The following is a 20,706-nucleotide window of genomic DNA, read 5'->3' on the forward strand; positions in this document are numbered from 1 at the left end:
AACTTGATTTCGAAACTATTTTTGTTAACGTGTTTATATGCCAGGAATTATGATGGATACTGTGATCACATATATAGACAATCCATGGTCTCTGACGGAGGTGAGATTTGACTTAAGTGGATGCAGGTATCTCAGTTGGGAAGGAATGGGTCTAGAAACTATATGGTGAAGTCCACCATATACAGAAGGAAGGATGCCTCCACCTTAGACTACAGAAGACAGGAGAAGATAAACATGGATATGCGAATAAATATATTTATATTTATGGGGAACTGCATGGCTTACTGAGAGGAAGGGATATAGACTAGCCTGTGCACTCTATGTGCAATGTGGCTTAAAGGAGAGAGAAAAAGGTTCATAATCATACTTGAGAGGGTAGAAGAAGGAGCTAATTAAAGAAGATCTCCCCAAGTTAACAGGGTTGTGTGGGGATGCCCCAGGTGAAAAAACTAAGAATATGCTACTGAGATCCAGAGTTCCATAAAAGTTTTGTCTGTGGGCTGAACTATGACCAGGTTCTAGATAATGTAACCTCAACAAGGACAAGTTGAGGTTGCACTTCCTTCCTCCTTGTTCTTGGTTCTGGGGATGAGCAGATGCGAAGTTATGGGAATTTGCAATCCCTTACCAGTTTCTAATGAGGAAAGAATGTTGTTTATTGGAAGAACCAGGAGGCTAAAAAGCATACTTATACAATAGTTGAAATCCCCACCACCAGTGGAAAAAGACAGTGCTTGCACGAAGCTGGAATTTACAGAATTTTGGCTAAGAAGGGGATTGAGAAGGAATATGGAAGAATGTAGCGAAGGATCAAGTTTTGGGGAAAGTGAGAAGTGAAGATAACTAGGTAACTGTCTTGAAAATAGCACTCTAAAAAGAGAGAGATTTATTATCTCTCTTAAAAGTTACTTTGCTCTCTAAAGAATGGATATTTAAGAAAGAACAGAAACAGAAATACTAATTAGGAGACTATTTTAATTTACAGGAAAGAGAGGACAATAGACTGAACAAGGGAAATAATTAGACAGTTCTTGCACAGAATTTAAAATTAGAGAAAAGAGGACTTCCTGAAGAATTGGATTTCTGGAAAGAAACAACTGAGAGAATAATGAAGAATGACTTCTGAATGTTTGGCTTGAGCAAAAGGGTGAATGTTGGTGCCATTTATTGATATAGGAGAGCCCAGCAGAGGAACAGGTATGGGTGAAAATCCAGAGCTCATGCATGAACATTTTATTTGAAATATGTGCCATCAAAGTGGAGATGTTGAGTGGGTTCCTGAAGGCAGGTCTCTGGAGTTCAAAGAGTGGTCAGGGTGAGAGGGCAGAGTCATCAGATAGTGGCGAAGTCTCTGCAATTCAGAGATGAATGACAGCTGAAGAGGACAGATCAGCCACCTATCCACCTTCATTCTTTCCTTGTGCTGAGTTCTCTGCCCATACAATGTGCTTCTCTAACTCTCTACACTCATCCATGCTGCTGCATTGTGTGGAACGATGTCCATTCCTTGTGAGCCCACAGGTTGCTCACTCTTCAGGACTTCATGAAGGATGACGTCACTCTCTTTCTCCACCACCATGTTGGTCATTTCTGCTTCCACTGTTTCCTGTAGTTCTGTCTGTATGCAACACACAGATCTTTGTTATTATTTTACATGTTTATCTCTCAAATTCAAAATCAGGCACTTTTAAGGTGGGGCCAAAACATGTCACAGTGCTGGGAATAGTGTATATGTTTCTATATGTGTGTGTGTGTGTGTACATTTGGATAGGTATTTGAGTGTTCAGGTGTATTTGTAGACAGATGTATATGTATGCATATGTGTACATATATAATACACCTATGTACACCCTATATTTATAGAAAATTATGGAACATATATACTATACAGTATATATAAAGTCTATATACTGTATTAGAGCATATAATGTGTACATATATATAATATAGTATAGTATTCCTAGTATTAGACACACTGATGTCATAATTCATATGTACACAATTTCAGTGTGATGAGCAGATGGATGACTGGATTAAAAATGAATAACGTTACTAAACACACAAATATTTCCATGATAACTTCTAGGTGAAAGCTACATTGTACCAAGACTCACATAAAAATTGACCATATCAAATGCATTTCATCTCCAGAGACCATTTCTCAAACAGATAGAAATCTCGGGTTCTGGACCATTTTTGGATGCAGTATTTCAAATAAACCTGCCTGTTTGGATACTACATTTTCCCAGGGGTGGAAGGTCATTATAAGTAAACCCTGTGCCTCTCTCTGCAGGTCCATCACTGCCTTTCCTAAATTCAGACAAATGTTTAACACATTCTCTTCCCCTTCTGAATGAGGCCTACTGCCCTGATCAAAGGCAGCTACAATGACAGGGTCCTGCTAGCCTAAAAATAATAAACATCAAAGGAGCCGGTGAGACAAATGGCTCCTCCCTCTTACTCTCATTTAATTTGTCCCGGTTCCCCAAAACCTTGCCAGGAGTCTCTACATGACAGTTCTAACCAGTATCCACATTAAGCCAAAAACATCAAGTAACTTATTCTCTGACTCACATATGAGTGTCATATAAGACTCTTCTCTTGTTTTGCTTAGTTCCCGGCAAACATACTAACATACTAGGTATGAAAAAAAGAAACAGGGAAAAGCAATATGGGAATTATTTGGTAACTTCACTCAATGGAACATTAGATAACATTTCAAGCAGTAATTTGACCAGTGTAGTATTAAGAAACACAGGCATGCCACATGTTTTGTGGCCCCCTCTCCACACCTATATATGTACACACACTATTCCCAGTACTATGATATATTTTAGTCTCTGGCTTTAAACTACCCAATTTTGATTTGGGAAGTAAATATGTAAAATAATTGCACAAATATATGTGTGTTGTATACATAACTACATAAACAGTGGAAGCAGAAATAACATCAATTTATAACAGTTTAACTGACACATTCTCCTTAAAAACAAGTATATATATGTGCAAGTCATGTAAACATAAAAATAGTCAATCTGTTAGAATGAGACATAGTAAATTTTCTTAAATTTCCATCACAACAGCAAAACTGCACCTACAATAGAAAAAAACATTAAAAACTAATTCAAAAGTCAAACTGTTTTGTACGTCGTAGTTTAAACACTATAGTCACATGCATGTGGGTAAGAAGATTTGCCATGTAATTATCCCAAATCAAAAACTCACTCTCCCTCCATAGTGTCTTGACATAATATTGTGCCTATTAGGTCATGATCAGCTCGGAAAACATGACACAGTCACTTAACTATTGTTGGCTGCATGTGTGGATGTGAAGTGAGGAGACATCTTTGCACTCTTCAGCCATGTCTGTCCCCAGTACATTATGGCCTGCAGTTCCACAACATAGTCACAGTTTGGCTGGAGTTTCTCCAGGATCACAGGATTTTGAAACTAGAAATTAAGAGAATATATCCAAACCGTAATACAAACCTTCCACACCTCTTATCTTCATTGCAAAATCTCATGTGTCATTATGAAGCATACCAAGTTCTGATTTATCTTTTGCCAATTTTTCTTTAAGTTTGTAATGTGAAAATCCAATTTTACTGCTGATCAAAATAACCTTAGGTCAGGTGTGGTGGCTGATCACTGCAATCCCAGCATTTTGGGAGGCCATGGCAGGAGGATCACTTGAGCCAAAGATTTTGAGAACAGCCTGAGCAACATAGCAAGACAACGTTTCTACAAAAAAAAAAAAAAAAAAAGCTAGCTGGGCATGGTGGTGTGCATCTGTAGTTTCAGCTACTTAGGAGGTTGAGGCAAGAAGAATGTTTAAGCTCAAGGAGGTTGAGGCTTCATTGAGCTATGACTACACTACTGTACTCCAACCTAGACAATAGAGTGAGACCCTTTCTCAAAAAATAGAATAAAATAAAAAATAAAAATAAACTTCATAGAATGGCCAAATGTATTTTGAAAATAATGTTTTGAAACCAATTATTTCATCCTCTGAGATAGTATGGAAATGAATCATTTTGAGCCTTCTCCTCTCTGAAACACCACTTCTCGGAGAAAAGAGAGCTGTTTGTAATAAAGTAACAGAGGTTTATGTTGCCACATATCTGGGAAAATTATGAATTGGAATTAATTATAATTCTTTGATATCTGTTTTGAATTTACTAAGAGCAAATTTCCACCAAAAGCTATAACAAAAAAAAAATCAACCTGATAAAATCCTTCAAGATTTTCTTTCATAATGTATTGGGCAGGGGACTGGCGGGTGGGACCTATCAGCATTTCATCATGTCACTTTTTGTTCTAGATTCCTAAGTGATCCCCCAATTTCAGCTCTTTCAGCTCATAAGATCAGTGTGTATTACCATTGTTACTTGCAGCAAAATCCTTCAATATGAAAGATGGAACTGTCAAAAAATTTTGTAAAAATAAAGTGAAGGCCGGGCGCGGTGGCTCAAGCCTGTAATCCCAGCACTTTGGGAGGCCGAGACGGGCAGATCACGAGTTCAGGAGATCGAGACCATCCTGGCTAACACGGTGAAACCCCTTCTCTACTAAAATACAAAAAAAAATTAGCCGGGCGAGGTGGCGGGCGCCTGTACTCCCAGCTACTCGGGAGGCTGAGGCAGGAGAATGGCGTGAACCCGGGAGGCGGGGCTTGCAGTGAGCTGAGATCCGGCCATTGCACTCCAGCCTGGGCAACAGAGCTAGACTCCGTCTCAAAAAAATAAATAAATAAATAAATAAATAATAAAGTGAAAATAGTATAATAACTAAATATCAATAATATGGACTTTTTGAGACATGTTTTATAGTTCTAGAGGGGATATTGAAATCTTTCGTGCAAGAAATACTCTTGCTTTCTTTTCATTTCTAAACATTTGTTTATCTATGGAATTCAACTTTACATGTGATGGGAAAAGGTGTTTATGTAAATTTTATAACAACAACATAAAGAAATGTATAATAAAAGGAATCCCAATAACTATTTTTATGCAGTAAGCATTCCAAATGATACAAGATGTTTGCTATCATGAGTCTCATTGAATAAAATGGTTCAATGAAGATTTTATTTCTTGGCATCTGGTGAATAAACCATTCCAGATCCCTTTAATCAATGAGAAGAACACATTGTGAGGCATACCCTTCCTACACTGTTTACTGCCCAGTGATTAGATTACAGACGGAAACACCTTGCAACAGAAAAGCCTGAACATTTGCTCTTCCATTTATTAGGATCTCTCCCTCAAAAACAAAAGGAAAGAAAGAAAACCTAAAAGTAAAAAACTGAAGCACATTTTGCATTATATCATTTCTATGACCAGACAGATAAGATGGGGACTATTTAAATTGTTTCTTTGATTTCTGGTGTTGTGACTGCCATTTAGATAGGGGTAGGTCAATGGTCTAAATGCAGTTGTTGCGCCTAAAATAAAAAAGGTGAAACAGCTGGCATGCCCCTGCATTTTGTGAACTTCCTCAGCAGAGAAATGAATGGGAGGGAAGCTTTCCTGCATCCATGGCATCTCTCAGTTTAGCAGAGGTTTCTTTTTAGGCCAGTTGCCTTGAGTGGAAATACCTTTTGTGAGAGCAGTCCTTCCTCCAGTTCCCACTCACCCCACCTGTAGTCCTTCTCCACTTCTTCTTTGTTGGGATAAGAGACTTACTGCTGACTGTCCAGCTCCAAAAGACCTTGTAGTGATGCACAGGGATGTCCAGCTCCTCGGGAAGATCCCAAACTATAGTGACAGTCACACTCCCATCACTGTTGACGGTGGAGTTGATCAGCCGGAGGTTAGCAGGTGCTGGTGGGCCAGATGGATCTGAAATCCCAGAACAAAGACACATCATATGACTTCAAAAACTAACATCTTTGGACATGTAATGAGTACATAGTCAACATGTGAAGCATTGTTTTTTATAAGTAGAAAACCTGAAAACAGAGGGGGGCATGAGGGCTCATGTCTATAATCCTAGCACTTTGCAAGGCAGAAATGGGCACATCTTTTGAGCCTAGGAGTTTGAGACCAGCCTGGGCAACATAGTGAAACCCTGTCTCCACAAAATATAAAAAATTAGCTGGGCAGAGTGCATGCCTGTGGTCCCAGTTACTCAGGAAGCTGAGGCAGGAGGATTACTTGATCTGAAAAGGTGGAGGCAGAAGTGAACTGTGATTAGCACCACTGCATGCCAGTGTGGGCAAGAGATTGAGACACTGTCTCCAAAAATGTAGAAGAAAAGTGAAGCTGAAAATAAGTTATCAAGTAAGATCTCCTTGTTCAGCCTCAAAATAAAAATCTAAAAAATGGTAAGATAAATTTGTTTGCTCCAAATTTGTAATCCAGAAGGATCATTTTAGGTATTTCCATACCAAGGCAACCCAGCCAAATTTTTAACGTGCTGAAATTGATACCTTTTTGTAAAATACAATAAAATTCAATGTGTGTGAATTGACATTAAATAGGTAAGCAACAGAGAATACCTTTGAATACTCTAAAAAGGAAAAGAAATTCAGCTCACACAAATAATTGTTTTCACCTTAGTGGCCCTGTAGCTAGTGAGTTTTGCATCAGCTAAGAGTAATAAAGATAGATCAGAAAAAAAAACTGCACCATTTTTTATCCACACTGTACACTGGATGACTTACCAGTAGCATTCATTTTTGTGACTGTACCATTTCTGGTTTGTCTCATAAATGAAAACATTTTCAGATGTCAAGAGAAAGGTCAGGTGCTAGAATTACCAACTCACAAATCTCCACTGAAAATACGTATTGGAATAAGACTAAATATAGCAAAACTGGAGGGTCTTTATTTCATTTTCTGTTAAAAATTGAGCAAGTGGAGATGCTGCCCACCACCAGTGATTTACAGAGGGTTTCCTTTCAAGACGCTGTCACAGGAAGATGCTGTCAATAATTCTAACGCCATCTGTGTTGGGGGCTCCAAAAAGTCATATCTAACTTGATACAAATGAAGAAGGCTGGAGAAAAAATATCCCATGTTTTTAGTCTCAGTTGTTTGTGGTTTTGAAATGATGCAAACATAAATTATTTTTTGGAAGTTCTTGCTTTCCTCTATGATATATAATGTCTGGACATTTAGTTAGGTTCTTTTGTTTTCTACAAAAGAAAGCTTCATTGTATTTTTTAGGTAAGAGGCTAATTGAAAGCATATTATGTGATACTGTTAAGTCAAGTCATTCTCTCTCTCTCTCTTTTTAATCAACTTTTAAGTTCCAGGGTATACGTGCAGTCTACGCATGTTTTTTATGGAGGTAAATGTATGTCATGTTGGTATACTGAACAGATCAACCTATGACCTAGATATTAAGCCCAGCACCCATTAGCTGTTCTTCCTGATGCTCTTCTTCTCCCACCCCCATCCCCAGCAGCCCTAGTATGTGTTTCTCCCCTCCATGTGTCCCTGTGTTATCATTGTTCAGCTGTTCAGTTCCCATATACAAGTGAGAACATGCAGTGTTTTGTTTTCTTTCCTGCATTAGTTTGCTGAGGATAATGGATTCCAGCTCCATCCATGTCCCTGCAAAGGACATGATCTCATTCCTTTTTATGGCTGCATAGTATTCCATGTGTCTATGTCCCACATTTTTTTTTTTTATCCAGTCTACTGTTGATGGACATTTGGGTTGATTCCACATCTTTGCTATTATGAATAGTGCTGCAATGAACACACGTGTGCATGCATGTTTATAATAGAAGGATTTATATTCCTTTAGGTATATACCCATTAATGGGATTGCTGGATCAAATGGTATTTCTGAATCAACCCGTTCTTATTCAATATCAGGAATCTCTGGAATGTCCAACACTTATACTGGAATATGCTGATTTCCTGAGTGCAGGTGGGACCCAGGAATATTTTATATGAAACACACAGGTAATACTGTGATAGATGACCTAACAAAAGTCATCTAGTAGGGTCAAAAGTAGACAAGTACTACATCAGGTGGCTATAAACCATGAGGTCTGAACATCACAATATGTAAGGAGGAAATATTTGCTCATGTTGTTATTAGGATGGGAAGCACCCCAACCTGGAGGTTTGGCAGGGCCATCTGAGGACTCCCTCAGTCATAAATATTGACAACACTGATCACTTTCTTCTCTTAAAAATGCAGGCTTCACTTGCTTTTCAGGACACTAATAGATTTTCATTCAGTTTCAATGGAAGCTACTTCTCAGCCCCATGCTCCGTGATCCTTAACATCCCATCATCTCTAGACAGGAGAGTGTTCTACATCTGAATTCAGGGGTCTCTCTCTTCTCATCTACACTCGTTCTCTAGGGATCTCATTGGGTGTCACACTTTTAAAAACATCTTTGTGCTGATGACTTTCAAACTGATATTTTCACTGTAGACCATGCCCCTGTAGGCAGATCCACTCATTCAAATATCAAAACTCAAAAAATATCTTCCAGCAGCTCTACTTGGAGGTCTCAGAGTCATCACAAAACTAATGTGTCCCAAAGCAAAACCATGATCCTTGCACACAGCCCACCACCCATACATACCCCACCACACACAATCCACCACCACCACCATCTCAGTACATGGAATTGCTCTTTCCAGTTGCTCTGGCCCCAACCCTCGAAGTCGTACATTTATTTTTCAGTCACATCCCTTGAACAAACTGTGTTAGCACTACCTTTAAAGTGTAACAGGAATTTAACTGCCTTTCACCACTTCCAATGCCCTGGGCCAAGTCACCAATCACCTCTCCCTGACTACTGCCAAAAGCTCCCCACTGCCTCCCTAGAGGTTTTTCTGAATACAATGGTCTAATGATTCTATACTGCACATACCGTCTCACTCCTGTGCACAGAAGCCCCTTACTTGGAGTAAAACCAGTAGGAGTCTCCTGAATGGCCTACAACCTGTGCCTCAGTCACCTCCCAGAGCACCTTTCCTTTGATCACCTCTGCGCCTCAGCCCAGCCACACTGGTTCCCATGCTATTTCTTGGAGAGGAAAACTGGGATACTACTGAAGTTTTTCCTCTCCATTTGCCTAAACACTTTCCCTGATGCCTCCATGGCTGGCTTCTTTTCCTGCTGCAGGTCTACTAAATGTGACCCTATTTACAATAGTTACATATGCTCCATTTCCAAAAAAAAAAAAGTCACCATCATTATGCCTTGCTTCATTATTCTCCAAGCCCTTATTACTAACTGTTATGGTAAATACTGAGTGTCAACCTGATTGGACTGAAGGATGCAAAGTGTTACTCCTGGGTATGTCTGTGAGGGTGCTGCCATAGAGATTAACATTTGAGTCATTGGACTGGAAAAGGCAGACCCTCCCTCAATCTGGGTGGGCACCATTCTAATCAGCTGCCAGTGCAGTCAGAATAAAATCTGGGAAAAGAATGCGGAAAATTAGGCTAGCTTAGTCTGTCAGCCTACATCTTCTTCCTGTGCTGCATGCTTCCTGCCCTCAAACATCAGACTCCAAGTTCTTCAGCTTTGGGACTCAGACCTTTGAACACAGACTGAAGGCTGCACTGTCAGCTTCCCTACTGTTGAGGTTTTGGGAGTTGGACTGGCTTTCTTGCTCCTTAGCTTGCAGATGGCCTCATTTTGTTACCTCACCTTGTGATTGTGTGAGTTAATACTCCTTAGTAAATTCTCCTTTATATATGCATCTATCCTACTAGTTCTGTCCCTCTAGAGAACCCTAACACACAAACTGACTTATTAGATACCTTATTTGCTGTCTGCTTCTACTCACAATAGTGAAAGCTCCTGGAAAGGAGGAATGTTTGTTTGTTTTTTCACATCTGTATCTCCAGAGTCCAGAAGAGTACCTAGCACACAGTATGTGCTCAGTAAGTAATTGCTTAATGAATAAATGAAGGACAGGCTTCTAAATGTAAGCTTTGATTTGTAATGTAATATTCCAGTTTCAGGTTCAAACTCTGTCAATCAGAATTGCTAAATAACAAGATCCTAAAGTGAACTGCAAAATCAAAGGAGTGTTCTTCCCAGTTTGAAATAAAACAATTAAACAAACTCCCCTTCCTCTGGTGTAGGAGTCAATCTTTAATCTATAAAAGGGAGCTACCAACCTTCCTGGGAGGGAACCAATTTACAAGTGAATCATCACTTCAAGGCAAGAGAAGAATTAAAATGTGTAAAGATAATAACAGCCATTAATGTTCTCAGCAATGCACCTGAATATCTACATATGAAAATAAGTAGTCACATGAATTTTCCAGATATTCTAGGTTCATAAGGAAAACCTCAAAATTATCTCCTCTTCTAAAGAAACTCCAATATTTAAGAAGGTCACTGGTACTAGGAATTTAATCATCCTCTTTAATTTATATCATTCATTACATCATTTCCTGCCCTGGAAAATTTTCTTAGATGTTATTGTAATAACCCAGAATAATACCATCTAGTTGATGAAACATTATAAAACATGAAACAACACAATTTATGAAAATAACTTTTGAGAAAACAATGCTTTCAAATATATGAATAAATAATATTTTCTTGAAATTTTCTCAAAAAGAAGGCCCATTTTGAGTGTATAATACCAAAATGGCACACTTCCATTACCAAGATGATGCACTCCCATCTCTTTCTCCCTGAAAACAATCACTATAAAATTGTAAAACCAGGCCAGGCATGGTGACTCCTGCCTGTAATCATAGCGCTTTGGGAAGCTATGGCAGGAGGACTGTTTGAGGCCAGGAGGACTGTTTGAGGACAGCCTAGGCAATAGCAAAATACCTTATCTCTACAGAAAAAGTAAAATTAGCTGAGCGTGGTGTCATGTGCCTGTAGTCCTAGCTGTTCAAGATGCTGAGGCAGGAGAATTGCTTTAATCTGGGAGTTCAAGGCTATAGTGACGTATGACTGCACCCATGCATTCCAACCTGGATGACATAGTGACATTCGTCTCTTAAAAAAACAAGAACAAAAAGAAAATAAAACCAAAAGAGAATGGCAGAGATCACCTGTTTATTGCCGTGATTCTCCTCTGTAAACTAACCATTCATTTATCTACCTATTCACTATGGGGTTCAGGTGAGACAGGGTCAATCCAGTTTGTCTAATCTGAAGCATTTTACTCATTCTTTATACTTAATACTTGATAACAATTAAGTATTAAGTACTTGATACTTAAATACTCATATATTTAAGCCATTCTCTGCCTTCAAAACTGGTTCCCTACATTATGAAACAAGGTATATTCATTTGACTGAATTATACAGAATATTTTCTTTCCTTATGCATGATATTTTAATTGTTTCAGAATTTTGAAATGTAGCTGGATATTTCCATGTGAAATTTACATATATATACACACATACATACACATACATACATGCATACACATATATAGATATACATATGCATAGACAGTGGCTGATGGCAGCCAGAGAGCCAGGGAGGGAAACTCTGTACTGTATGTTATTATAAATTTTACAACTAAGAAATTTTACAACTTATTTCACATTTTTTTAACTGGTGAGGGTTTTAGGGGTCAGAGAGGTAAACAGATATGTCCAAGGTCATTCACATCATTGATGGCAGAACAAGAAGTGTGACAACAAAAATGAGAGAAAGATGAGGTGGAGGGTGTAACAATACACAACTCTATGAGTCACACTCTACATATGTTATATTCCACTGTCATAATGAGGGAAAATGTCCCTAGAGAATGTAAAAATTCAAAGTCTTTTAATGGGAAAAGTGTCTATTACAATAGTCTAGTATAGGCACTGATAGTATTTTCCCCAACAGGGCCAGAGAGGAAAGATTTTAGGCTTTGTGGACCATATGGTCTCCGTTACAGCCATGCAACTCTGCCCTCATAGCTCAAAAGCAGTCACAGACAATATGTAAGCAAATGAGTGTGGCTATGTTCCAACAAAACTTTATTTGCAAAACTAGGTGGCAGGCCAAATTTAGACTCTGGGCCACAGACTGCTCTCTCCTGATTGGGAGCATTTCAGAGTGTTATACCATTAGGTTTAGGAAACTTGACGTCAGCACTGTTTATCCCTAATTTTACAAATATACAGTTGTATTTTGTCTATTAAATGTTAACATTATTGTTCTCATTTTCAAGATGCGGAAATTGAGGCTCACAGTTTAATTCACTACTTCAAGAGCAGAGGTTGATTTACTACCTCTTCAAGTGAGAAGATGGGAGTCATACCACAAGACTGGCGCTCTCCTAACCCTTCCTCTGACTCTCAAATCTGGGCATTTTGCCCCAGCTCACTTCTCTTTCTGTTTGATGCCAACTCCTTCCTTATGATCTTCACAATTATCTGCAGAAACACAATACAGAGAGCAAGCACATTTTCAGAGATAACTGAAATAGCTGTATTAGATCCTTCTATGCTATAGAATTGTGTGATTACAATGTAAAATATGCTACATATTTAGCATGTATACCCAATTTCAGCCTTGAAGAAAAATAGTTTTTATTGATGATCATATGTGGTGCTTTCAGCAGAGGAGGATGAAACATTTAGATTTTAAAAAGACAAATTTCAAGTTTCATCACTGAACCTCTCGTGTTTCATGACAAAAACAGGCAAACTAACGAGTATGAAGGACTGACATGATGGAAGGACTATAAGTCTACGTTGCATAAAAGTGACAATAAAATCACTTGTCACCCTTGCAGAAATGCAGGCCTATTAGTGCACTGACATGGAATTTCATGGGAGAAGACCACTTCTGTTTGTCTCGGGAGAAATGCCATCACTTTTTCTGAGGCAGGCTCCTCTGACTTTTTGAGATAACACCATTTGTTAAATACAGGAACAGAACCCACATTAAAAAAAAATGCATATTAAAAAAAACTAAGTAGGCTATAAAGAGAGCAACGATTATAGATCATCAAACAGAAACATGCACATGCACACACGGAGAACAATACCTATTTCAAAAAATGAATGTGGACTTTACTTATTTCATTTCTATCAATAATGTCTAGAGATTAAACTTCCCACTGAAATGCATCATAAGAATACCTTGTAAGGTATATAACTTTTGTCAAGTGCAGTTATATTTTAAAAATACTAATATGCCTGTGTTACATAGTTTTAAACTAAACACAGATTTGGTTCTAATAAAATTTAACCTTTTCTTTTTCCTTTCCAGTCTTAGCAGTTGGGGTAGTATTCCTTCTCCATTAAAAAAAAAAAAAAAAAATCTTAGCAAAGCTGCTGAAGCTACACTACAGGCAAATTTCCAACTATTAAATAGTCTCAAGACATTTGTACAGCCAAGCCTTTTGCCCATTGGAAATGGCACATCCTGAGCAGCTGTGGAACAGAGTAAAAAGTCATGGGTCCTCACAGGGCAACAGGTAACTTTATTACCACCAGTGATGTCCGTTCTAGTTTTGCTGACACAGTAATGCATGCATGTAGTAACATCCACGATACTTACATGCTGTAAAAACAATGTTGTCTGCTTCCTTTTCATTTGTAATGTATCCTACACACATGAGGAAATAAGGGGAAAAAGATAGTTGAAGAACTTGGAGTTTGAAGAGAAATGAATATGATGACTAAAAGATATTATGCTAGGTTAAAGATAATTTAAGTTGGATTTTTACCTGTTTCTTCATAAGATGCCTTAAAAGTGTGTTATTTTGTAATGTCAAATTGATAACTAATTTCAAATGAACCACATGTTTGCTTGCTTTCGGCAACATACCAAAAAAATGAATTTGGATTTTCCCATATACAATCCACAAAATTTGAACTCTTCCTTCTTTTACTACCCATATTGACCCCACGTGGTCATGGTAGCCAGAAACAAACACATTATTTCCCAAATTCAGCAAAGTAGCATATACTATTTTTTATATACTACACAAAATACATTTCCAATACTAAGCAGCAATGTATGTATTTTTTTACTCATTTAATAAATATGAACAACATCACGGAAAGGTTAAACACCAATTTATTGAAAAAAAGATAAACAACCGCAATGTGGAGCCCACAGTATTTTTGTATTTGTAACCCTGACTCTAAACTGGTTATTCATAAAGTTTGAGTTCTGTGTTGTGTAGACATTAGTGGTCTTCTCATTCCAAGAAGTGGGCAATAATGTAAAGCTTGTCAGATTTTGGGAAATGAGAAAGGAAAAAAAAAAAAAGAAGAAACTAGAAAGGGATTACCTCTGTACCTCATTACCTAACACTGTGTCTGGACTCAGAGCAAGCTCTGACAGCATGCAAACCAGATCTGCTAGGAACAGCTGCAGACAGTGACCATTAACCCCCTTCAGCGAGGAGCTCTGAGGTGTTTGTGCTCCACAAACAAGTTTTCTATATTAGGCTGACTTATCACAACAGCAGTAACAGGCAAAGCCCAGACCCAAGCGAAGTCTTAGTAATATTGTCAAAGAAGACAGGGCTCAAAGGAATGTGCTGTGGAGACTCTGCCAGTACTCCCTCAACATATGGAGAAGAAAACAAATTTTCCTTTCTCCTGTGATATAAGTAAACTTATGAGTTTATAGATTCCTGTTTTGTTTAAGTAGTAACTTCAAGTATTCTGTTTTACCTAAGCAGCACAGAGAAGGCTGTAAGACATGACTGAGCAGGCCTGGGCTGCAGCCATCTAGGCACCGTAGTGAAGGCTATGAGACAAACCCATACAAGGCACTAGAGCAAGCCTAGGTAACAGCCATCTGGACTGCATAGCAAGAGTCACATGTAATCCTGAGTTATGAACCCATTATAATTTGATTAACTGCCTTTGTTCTGCCTCTTTATCCTTGTTTTCATGTCACTACACTTCATGCCACTGTAAGCTTGTTTCAAGCTGCTGGCCACTTTTTGAAGTAGGTATAAAAGTCAAATGCTATCTTTGCTCTGACCTCAGTTTTTGGATATTAATCCGCTGGGTCTGCTTGTAGTCAATTAAATTCTTCTGTTTCACCCCGTGGTCTCTTTGGACTTCCTTCATTCCTGCAACACTTCTACACCTTGCTCTGCTTCCCTTCTTACCTACCGCATTCCTAGACCTCCTCTTAACTAAACTGCTCACACTCAAAGCCTTCACTTGGATCAGATTCTGAAGGTGTCTTAACTTTGGTGGCAATCTTTTTTTTGTCAGACTTATGTTTCAAGGCAGCAAATATCAACTTAGGTAGGAATATGCAGACACACTAACACCTTGTGCTCAGAGCATTTGTGCTGTTTGTTCCAAATGGAATGGGATAGAAAAGTTTAGGTAGACCCTAGGATCTAGCAGGATTGATGGCTCAGGAGGTACTTTGAAGGTAACTTACTTGGTACAAGGAAGCAGTCCCACATTCTTAATAAAGAGATGAAAAGTAGAAATGAGAACTAGGCATTAATCTGTTAAACTATTACTCATTTTTAGTTTTGAAGCAAATTTCCCTTCTCAAGTGCCAGGAGGAAATACAGTATAGAGTATTTAAATAAACAAATATAACCGTTATCGCATACTCTTACAAAAATTAATGATTTTGTCCATTCTATATTCATGCATTTCTTCTGGTAAAGGCAAGAGTTAGCAATAAAAATATTCAGAAATGGTATTCACCAAGAAGAGGAAAAGCATGAAACTAATTTACCAGCCTATGAATAACTTAGAATTTACTATAAAAACAGATGGGTTAAGTCTAAGTTACGTGAAAATAAATGGGTCAAGAAAAAATTAAATAGTACCCAATCTATTTTGGCAAATGTACTAATGTACATTTGTAATAATGTACTAATTAGTACATTACTAATGTACTAATACAAATACTAATTTTGTATTTTAAAAAAACTACAATGAAGATAAGGACAAGAAGTCTGGCTTTTCCATGAGAAACAGCTTTATAGCTCATGAATCCCAAGCAGTGAGTCTAAACTAAATGGAACTCATTTTATCTTTCTTATTCTGTTTAATTTTACTTTTATTTGCTGAGGTATTTATAGTAATGAAAATGAACAAACAACAACAAAAAAAAACCCTTCCGCCATTCCTTGACATAGCCTTAAGTTGTCAAAGCTGGCTCTCTACCTAAATCAAATACAATAGAAAATTGCTTAGGCTTTGCACAACTGCTACAATGGAAGTGGCCATTGTTTTTTTAAAGTAATTATAAACCACTGGAAGACTGGCACAGTTTCAGGTCTAGAGCAAACCAGGATAAATGGGCATTTATTGGATGAAAATGCACCATTTTTTGAAACATAGCAGTCATTGCAGTCATAATTAATATGTTGTTCTAGCTCTTCAGGTGGACAAATACTCAAAATTTACATTTCTGTAAGTCTTAGTTTGAGGTGCATCCCAAGTGTTAGTTCTTGTACTCTTATAAACCAAAAATGTAAACACTGAATTCATAGTAGATTCCATTTTCAGTAAAGGTGCATCATAGAATGATAGGAGTTTAATGAATCAATAAAATGGTGGAAGACACTGTCTCCAGGATATGTATGTCTAAAGGAGACTTAACCACTTCACTAACAAGATGGTGGCACCTCTTTCCCTACCTTCCTCAATGAGGCTCATCAAATATAGAAAAGAGCCTCGCTGGGAAAAAATGTCTTTAACAATATTTTTGAAATATGTAATTTTCACACCATAAAATTCTCTCATCTTAAGTGCTCATTGACTTTTTAGTACTTACTGTGTTGCATAGCCATCTCCATCACTGGGTTCTAGAATGAGTCCATCACCCCAAAAAGATCAATCCTTCATGCCTTACTGAGAAAATTTAAAGATAGAAACAACAACAACAAAATTTTCTGCCTTTACCTTCTGTTTTTATTACTCATGTTTCATTTCCTCATATATTGAACAAGGATTTGTTGAGCAGCTATTACGTGTCAGGTACTGTTCTAAGCAGTGGGAATAATAAGTAAAAAAGAAAACATATCTGCTCTTATGTTTTCTTTTTTACTTATTATTAGAAACCGACATGCACGCTCATCCTGATTGGATGCAAGGAGAAACCGTGGACAAGATGAATAAGGAAAATACTAAGGCAAGGTAGACAGTCTTAACAGAAAATAAGAACAAAAAATACAACACGGGAAATGTGGATTTGTTTGCTTGTTTGTTTATGCATATAACTAGCATGGTTAAAGATGGTTTTGCTGGAAAAGAGATATTTATATAAAGAAGGTGAGCCAGCCAGTCTTTCAACAATCTGAAGGAAGAGCATTTCCCCAGTCCAAGACCAGGTAAATGCTAATATCCTGAAGCAAGGGAAAGAATAAAGTGTTCAGAGAATGCAGAAGTGCCTAGTGCATTGAGCAGGAAAACAGGGAGGGTAGCAATGAAGTCTAAGAGGAAGGAGAAAGGGGGGTCAACTGGCTCTTAAAATCCATTGTAAAGAACATGGCTTCTACTCTGAGTCAGGTGGGGGAAGCTGCTGGGACACGTTGAGCAAAAAACTGACGGGAAGTGGCGCAGATTTTAGTAGGATCACTCAGGTGGCTGTGTTGAGAGAGGACTAAAAAGGAGGGGATCCAGAAGTGGAAATCGGTAAGCAGGGATGAGAGGCCAGGGTCTGAAACCCAGGATCTGGAAGTGGGGATCGGACAGCAGGAATGAGTGACTAGGATCAGGAAACAGGAATCCAGAAGCCTGAAAGGCAGAAGCCAAGAGGCAGAAGTGGGGATGTGATTAGGAAGCTAACACTATTCTCAGTTAAAGATAGAACTGAGCTGATTAGGGGAAACACAGGGAAAGGTGAATCAAGGCAGATCTGAGGATCTGTGGTGGCTTGCAGAAAATGTTTAGAGTGGAGAATGACTGCAAGCCTCTTTTACCACAAACTGCTGCAAGAGCAGCATTGCCCATTACTTAAAAGGAGGCTATTGAGAAAAACAGTGCTTAAGGGGATGGTCCTATTTCCCAAAGGGAGTAATCATTTATCAATCACTGTGACTGCTATGCTTTTGGCCTTTAAAAAAAAAAATAGTTTTTTCTAAGAAATAGATCAAGTACCAAGCTGCAGGATACTTCCCATTCCATAGGATTGCAGTTCAGATTCATGGGTAATAAAGAAAGCTAAAGACACAAAATTAACTTTACCTCTACCTTTAAATTTTCCCAGTAAGCTCTAAAGGATATTATTGGGATGATGGACTCATTCTAAAACTAGATGACCGTGGCCGAAGCAGGCAGAAAACAAGGTTAGGAGATCAAGACCACCCTGGCTAGCACAATGAAACCCGTCCCTACTAAAAATACAAAAAATTAGCTAGGCGTAGTGGCAGACACCTATAGTCCCAGCTACTCAGGAGGCTGAGGCAGAAGAATGGCGTTAACCCAGGAGGTGGAGTTTGCAGTGAGCTGAGATTGTGCCACTGCACTCCAGCCTGGATGAGAGAGCGAGAGTTGATCTCAAAAAAAAAAAAAAACAGAAATTAGATGATGGTGATGGTTGCACAGGTCAGTAAATACTAAAAATCACTGAACTGTACACTTAAAGATAAGTGAATTTTATGACATAAAAATTGTATTTCAATAAAGTTCTTTAAAGCATTTTTCCCAGTAAGGCTCTTTTTAACGTTTGGTGAGAATGAGAAACAGATGTGGCCCCACTTTGTTAGTGATTAAGTCGGTTTTAGAGATCATAGAAGGAATGTCTACCACCCTTTGTCTGATATGTTAAACCTGTCATTCTGGGATTCATCTTTATTTAAAATGTAATGGAATCTTCCATTAATTTTGTGCAGACATTTTTGGTTTGTAAGATTTGAAGAACTAAAGCTTGGAATGTTCCTCAGGATGAGATACATGGAAGTGTGAATTTTGGGTGTGTTTGTAACCATGACAGAACAACATTTTAATGATAACTGCAATAGTTGCATTTTCCATAAATAAAAGTCCACTTAAATTTGGGAGATACAGTTCCCATTCTAGATTATTACCAGAAAGTGTCAGGACAGCTTGGCCTTCCTACTGTCATGACCCTGGGGCTGTCAAAAGACCTCTGCCCAGATCCTGAGGATAGCAAGGCCCTATAATGAATCATGGGAGCAAAACCACCTGCTCGCCTTCATTGCACAAGAGGTGCCACCACAATTCTTGTAGGAGATTAATTCAGCATCTGTCTGTAGAGGCTGGGAACTGCTTCCATCTGATGTCTGATTTTGCAGTCGTGTTCATACAGCAGCAGCCCAAATCCTGCAGGCAACTGCACAGATGGTAACGCATTTTGACCACAACATGTCTGGATCACATTTGAACCATGAAACTCAAGGTGATGCACTCTGAAACTTTTTATTGATCACTACCTACTAACCCACAATTAATTATTTCACTTGCCTCATTAAATTTTCAGTGGGAGACAGAGTCTTAAGACATGGTTTGATGTCTTCATTTACAATTTCACTTTAAAGTTTGCTTAGTTCATGAATTTACCTCCTTGGGAGGAAGAAAAAAGAAAAAAAAGGCTCCCCCTCCATTTTTAAAGGCTTTTAAGTGTAAAGGGTTACATTATTCATTAATGTGACAATCAATAAATTTATTTAAAATAAAATAAATTTAAATTAGTTTCTATGTAAGAAGAAAAATTGTGATTAGTAAGAGAACAAGGTAACCAATATGTATCTATGAAACCATATCCTTATAATTAGTCAAGCAGATACCTAAATTTGGAAGGTACACAGCCATGTGGACACAACTAGAAAAATAAACCTGCTTCAACCGTCACAGATTAACCGCAAATGTAGCACACTGTTCATTTGTTTCCACAGAGATTTTAAAATATCAACACAGTCAGAATTGAACAAAATTAAAGCAATGATTAAATGACTTGGGAGGGGTTTAAATTCTAGATGTTATGAAGCAAAGGTAAGAGTCAAATTCACTCTCAATTTAACAATAATTTCAAGAAAGGCTATTTTGCCTAGAATAGCTAAAATTCAGTCTTTCTCTTTGAAAATCAACTGAATACTTCTTAATGCAAAATATCTTTAACCAAAAACTCAACAGATGTTGATCATGAAAACCCCTCACCACTTCAAAGTTTTAAAAAACTCCCTTATGTTATCTTCTATGATACACTGCAGGTAAAATTCCAATTTTGTCCTTAACAATAAATGTACATGGTACCTTCAAACACATCTGGTCCCATTCTCTAAAACAGCAAAGCCACCTGTTGACTAACTATAAATATGAACATAGAGACAGTGAATCTGCATTCTATGTGTGCCTGGGAGCAAGGATAGTATTCTGTGTCTGGGAAGAAAAGGAGGGCTGACCTTTGGAAGAATGGAAGTGTTTGCTGGGGGCAGTGAAGCCTCAAGTTCCATGCACATTCACAGCAGCCACTCGAAACTGGTACCATCAGCCGGGTCTTACGTCAGTCAGTTGAACTCGCTCATCTGTCGTCTGAGGGGACATGTCACAGAGCACAGGGAACATGCCATTTTTTATTCCAATATGTTGGTTGGATCTGTTTAGAAAAATATACCAACCTATCAGCCATGGCAACTCAGCCTGTCTTCCTTCTGATAAGCGCTGCTTATCACGTCCAGTTATGAAGAGAGCTGTCAGGGATTAAGGAACCACTGATATTTCACCCCAAAGAACTAAACATCTCTTGAAGTCAAAACCTTATGACAAGAGCTTGGGCTATTTTTAAATACGGTGATTAATTATGGCATTTGAGAGATTCAATCAGTATAGAATATTTAAGTGCAGTCATTGTTAC

General features: G+C 38.1%; 1 protein-coding gene across 5 annotated transcripts in view; it reads right to left on the reverse strand.

Moving 5' to 3' along the window:
• Nucleotides 1-1,134: 1,134 nt before the first annotated feature.
• LOC126947191 (thymosin beta-4-like) overlaps nucleotides 1,135-20,706 on the reverse strand; it is a 196,830-nt gene continuing 177,258 nt past the window's right edge. For all 5 annotated transcript variants that reach the window (XR_007722955.1, XR_007722954.1, XR_007722958.1 and 2 more), the window contains 3 exons: nucleotides 13,453-13,500; nucleotides 5,682-5,837; nucleotides 1,135-1,618 (listed from right to left, as the gene is read on the reverse strand). The gene's annotated coding sequence lies outside the window, so the exon portion shown is untranslated. The remainder of the gene's footprint in view (nucleotides 1,619-5,681; nucleotides 5,838-13,452; nucleotides 13,501-20,706) is intronic.

Source organism: Macaca thibetana, chromosome Y, assembly GCF_024542745.1.
Source record: "Macaca thibetana thibetana isolate TM-01 chromosome Y, ASM2454274v1, whole genome shotgun sequence".
NCBI lineage: Eukaryota > Metazoa > Chordata > Mammalia > Primates > Cercopithecidae > Macaca > Macaca thibetana.